Here is a 5,714-nt window from a genome sequence, read left to right on the forward strand (position 1 = left end):
CGCCAGCACCCCGGCAGCTGCCCGAGCCAGCCCGGCTGCACACATCCATCCCCATCCATCCCTGCTGCCTCCCAGCCTGCCCTCGGCCCTGGGAACGGCTGCTGCTCCAAGGCTTCCCACGGACCATCGAAAGCTCCCGCGGAGAAATTAGTCAGTGGCCAAGGAAGAGGATGGTGGGATCTGCCTGGAGGACTAGTGCCTGTCCCAACTCCGGAGAAGCAACATGGGAATTCTTTTTTTTTTTTTTCTATAGAGCTGTCTGCACCTGGATTTGGGAAAGAGATAGGGAAGTTGTATTGGTTTTTAAGCATTCTTTACACCATGAAGTGATCAGCCCTTGTCAGGTGCATTGACAGCATCAGGGACGTAGGGCACACAGCTGTCTCCTGCACTCTGTCTTGGCTGGCTTGTGCTAAATTCTGAAAAAAACTTTTTCTAGTGCTTCTTGCTTAGTAAGTAATGGCAACATTAGTGAGGTTAGAGACTGTAGAAAATACATGTCTAATGGAATTCTAGTATATTTTCTAAATTGCATTGTATTTTCCAGTAAGTTCTGACAGGGAATAATCTGTCTCATTATCCTGATTTTCTGCAGCAGCAAAGTTTGCAGGACTGTAAGTATCTCTACCATTCTTCCCTTCCGTTTGAATTTGTTTGACACAGTGGAAGTTTCAAAGACCTGAAATTCCCATACATTTTGCAAAAATAACAAAAGATCACAGAGACTCTAGTAGAGCTTTTACCCAGAATAAAGAGTGGAGCATAAGCTGACCCTTGATTAGACATCAAAGTATGCACTTGAGAGAGCAGCTGGAAGACATAAGTCCATAGAATCACCGTCTCCTTTTGATATACTACTTGCAAAATGACATATTATTCTCCCCTATGCATGCAGAGACAAAGCAACATAAAGTGAACATCAGAAGTGGTTCTCACACTGCTGCAATTTCCTAACGAGTCATTTTATAAGGTCATGGCAATACTCTGAAATTGTAAAAATGGCATCTGGGCTGGCTTTTGATCTAGAGGATTCCATTATCATTCCTTTTTTACAGTTTATTATAGCAAGAAAGCACAGACCCTGAAAATCTATAATCCAATATTTGCTTCTTAGGAATATTTATATTCTTATAAATATACTAAGAAAGAATTCTTCCAGATAAATAATTTGCACTATAAAATTATTTCATGTAAGGCTAAATACAGATATCCATGTTTCTAATGATATACAGTCTTCTGAGTGAGTTGTCACAGTAAAGCAAACAAAACAATTTTAGAATAAAAATTCCTATTACCTATAGATAGTAGGAAAATCCTTAAATCAATTCAGAAGAAAGTGTTCCAAAAAAGGTCATGAACAAAACCACACATCAGAGACAGGTGACATATTATTAGAAGATGGAAAAGAAGCCAATTGTATCAAATAATTCTGCACTGCTTTGATTACTCTGTTTTTATACATTCAGCTCTTTTGAATCATAGGTTTGAGACCCATGGTACAACAGGAAGAACGTGCCCATGCTATATGCAAGCCAATCTAAGTTACACCTATACATCTATACCTGTTCCCCTTGGCTCCTTTAAACTCTTCCTTCCTGCACTAATTGCCTTCATGAAGTTTTTCTTGGAGTCTCTATTCTGTCTTTATTTTATCCAAGTGATGAGAGGCTAAGGAGTCCATGACAAATAGCAATTCAGTCATCTCTATCTTAACTAATTTTCACTTTTAGCTTTATTTCATCTTCTCAATTTCATCTGCCTTTGACTCCCTGAAACAATTCAGTTTAACTTGAAGATTTTTACTTATTATTAATACAATGGCTCATTAGATTAATCTCTGCTTAAAATTCATGTCCTTCTCTCTCACCTCTGAGAGATAACCATGGAAAAGCGGCCTCCTCTGATGTGTATTTACTGGCTGTTGAAGGTCACTTTGTGAAAAACCTATTTCCTTCCCAAAAGTCTAAAGATTCAGGATGAATGGATGATAATCCATATCCTGTCCTCTTCCTTTATAGCTTGTTGTTTTAGATTTGAGGGTTTGGGGTTTTTTTCAATCAAAGGAGATTTAGAAATGCTTGCAGGAATTCAGTATTTGTTATTCAAATTGTCTGTGCCACTGTCTTGACAAAGCAGCTGTGCTCTGAAAATGATGACATTTCTACCCCTCTGGGCTAGAAAAGGAAACTTCTGTCCAGGCTACACAGATCTCTAGTGACATTAAAAGAGATTTTCATGAAGTGGAAGGCAAACACCATTAAAAGCTGTAATTTTTGCTCTTAAGAAATTATGCATATTTAACCAGATGTCTTTGAACTCATGCCACCTACATAAAAAAAACAAACAGCTTTTTTGAGAATTTGAGGATTATTTTACATGAGAATTTAATTTGTTTTAAAGGAAATGAATATGGATGAGGATATTTGAATAGGTTTGGTGTGTTTGTCAGTCACAACTGCCAAGCAGGGACTAATCTTGGTGATTAGTACGGGTAGTGATAAAAAATATGCTTGTACCCAATGTGCCTCCTGATTGGCAGTTTATTGCTCTTAGAGGACCAGATGTCAAAAGCCATATGCTAATACTCAGCACAGAACAATCCTCTGGTTTACGCTTTAAAATGCACCATCATCATATGTCAATATTCAGCACAGAACAATCCTCTGGTTCATGCTGTAAAACTCACCGTGGCTGTCACTGCTGAGCAGTGAGCAAGCAGCAGCTCTGGAAGACAAGAGCCCTTTCAGGCAAAAGCAGCATTTGCTGCAGCAGTTGGCAGAGGGGAAGTGGGGGCTGCTGGGGCTGTTCCAGGCTCTGTGCTGACTCCTGGCATCTTATGGCCACCATCAGGGAAGGGGACATGAAATATTCTACCTAAACTGCACTTCATACTTATTTAAACCAGGAATTATTTTCTCTTTGCACAGCATCTGGCATAGTGTGGTTCTGCTTCATTACTGGAGGTGCAGCAATGGAGTTACTAAATCAGAATTTAAAAGTGTGTTACGTGAGATGTGCATTAAAAAGAAAAAAAAAACCCTTTGGATATCAATGACTTAAAATGTCTTGTGTTTACATAGGATTTGAGTTCATGATCTTCTTGAGCAGGGGAAGTTTATGGTTTTACTAGAATGATGAGTTTTGAATACAGAATTAACAGTGAAACAAGAAACCTCTATTAACTGGTTTCTTTAAAAATAGAAGTGAAAAAAAAAAAACATGGAGGGAGAAATACACCCTTGAAGCATTTCACTTACATAAAAACAAAGCCAGATTTGCCTGCAGTTAAACCTTCCAGCCCCAAAATTCAGTGATAGGAAGTTTGACTAAAGGCAGGATTAGAATAGGCTTATTCTGGTACCATTTTCCATATGCCAAATATATTAACCATAATGATTCCAGGTAATGTTAGCCACAATGTCAAGGAAAAAATTGCCAGAGCCATCAGCATTTGCTGTCCACCCAATCAAACCACAAGGACAGCAATGGGCAGGTCTCTCCCAGGACACACCAGGCCGTGGAAATGCAGAAAACCAACAAGATTTCCAGCCACTGCCAGCAATAAGCAAACCCCCCCCGCCATTCTTAAAGGCAGTGGTGTTCTGCAACATGCTGCTGCAATTTCCTTATGGTTATTCTGAAGATTCTATTCCTTCTGATTTGATAGTTGCTGCATAAAAAACTTCTATTTCAAAGATCAGTTGAGTTGAACATCACTCAGAGTAGCTGGTCTTACAGGGGGTTAACCTTATTTGACATCCCATTCTCTTGTACAGAGACTGAAACAAGCATAGTTTTGTACCTGCATAATTCCATCTCCAAATGCATCTACAGCTGCAGCCTAAATGGAACGTGTGTCTTTGAAACATCTCCATTCCAGGCTGTATTTTGATGCAAGATGAGAATTACAAAAGCCTTACCAAAAAAAAAAAAAAATCACTTGAGTTTTTTTTCTTTAAGGAGAATACTTGGGTTTCAGTGTGTTGGAGCCAGAATTTCAAACTTTTGGAAAGTCAGTCTGGAGTACATTTAAATTGGAGCAGATACTCAGTGATAGCCCTGTTCCTATACAGCTTCATTACATCTGGCATGAACTTCCTCTTCACTCTGGCTTTGGAGAGCTGTGTCTCATTCTAAAGGAGAACTGTCAATATGCCCTGGGTGAAGGATAAATTAATCCAGTTCTTATACTATTCATCTCTATTTTTTTCTCTCAAAGTAGAACTATAGTGAGGTCATGTGCTTCTCCATAATGACAATCTCATTTGCACCATTTAATGAAGTTCTTTTCACAAGTTCTGTAACACCACACTAATTAAAGAGGGCTTAATAGACCATTGCATCTCCCTTGTGCTCCTCTTGGAAGGTGTCATACACAGGGAGGACTGAAGAGGAAGGAGCTTGATGGGGTAAATGAGCTTCTGGAGGCAAATGGTCCTGTGTATCTGTAGAAGACAGTGTTTGAGGACAAAGGTGTGTGTTACATTCTCTGTAGAATGTAGATTATGCTTATCTTACTGTTGTTCTCTTGGTTTTTAGCTTTGTTGGGAGAGGATCTTGGCAGAACATGCTGGAAGGTCCTGGGCTTCAGAGGAAGCTGTTGGAGCAAGAGGTATTGATCACTGTGACAGTGCTGTTGAGATTGTGATGGCTGAGGGGAAAAAAAAAAGGAGGCTTACAATGGCATCTTCAGAGAGTGCACATACTCCTGTACAAGTAAGTTTTAAAAAGTTGTAGACTCTGTGGCCAGGGAAAGATGCACAGATGGAAGTCTTAGAGGGCTTTGAACCAGAGCTGGTTTGGAGCCTGACAGCTGGGAAATGCAGGCAGAGTTGGTATGCAAACCCTGAGCCCCAAATTATTGATGTACCCTGTAACACCTTAGTTTTAATGTATTTCTTGAGAGCTGGTTTAATATTTCACTAAAGGCTTTGACAAGGTGAAGCTTCAGTGAATTTCAGACTCATCTGCTGTCTTAGACTGGTGAGCAGAATGTGCTTTAAGATGCTCCAATGATTTGTAAAAACCATCTTGGCCTCCCTGAATTTTCCCAGTGTTTTTCAGTCTGATAGTTTTATTAACTGCTTTTCTAGTACTGTATTATAAATCCACTAATTTATTTGGTTCAGGCTGTAATACTGACTTGGTTGAGTGGTGTTCTAGAATCCTGGCATTTAAGAGTAATAACTTAAGAGTTTATTGAAAAGACTAACAAAACTACAGTGGTTTGTTTCTGGGCAACCAAACTTCTGTAAGTTATGTAGGCTAAAAAAAGGGTGTTTTTAAATAAGTAGGCTCACTTGTAGTTAGTTTTTTGTTTTACAAAGGGAGAGAAAAATCAACCAGGATGAAACTTCCTTATGGTTTTCCTGTACATAAATGTGAAATGCTGAAGCCTTTTCCTATGTATTACTGGTCCCTTAACAAAATTATTTATGGTTAGGTTGAGCTCTACATAGACACAGATATTTTTCTCATGTACTTTGGTAAGGTTATTAAAATCAATTACTTAAAATGTCCAGAGCATTGCATCTCAAGAGGGCTCTGTCCCTGAAAGTGGTTTACAAAGTCCCTTACAATCTTACTGTGAATCATAATTGATTAGCTGCTTTAAACACCAAAATATTTGTAAGAATCTAGCTGAAAATCATGAGCTGTCAAGATCTAAAGGGCTGAGGGACTTCTGAATTGTCTGCTATTAGATTGGATCAAGG

The sequence above is a fragment of the Passer montanus genome, unplaced genomic scaffold (genome assembly GCF_014805655.1).
Source record: "Passer montanus isolate IOZ18808 unplaced genomic scaffold, ASM1480565v1 scaffold1, whole genome shotgun sequence".
Lineage (NCBI taxonomy): Eukaryota > Metazoa > Chordata > Aves > Passeriformes > Passeridae > Passer > Passer montanus.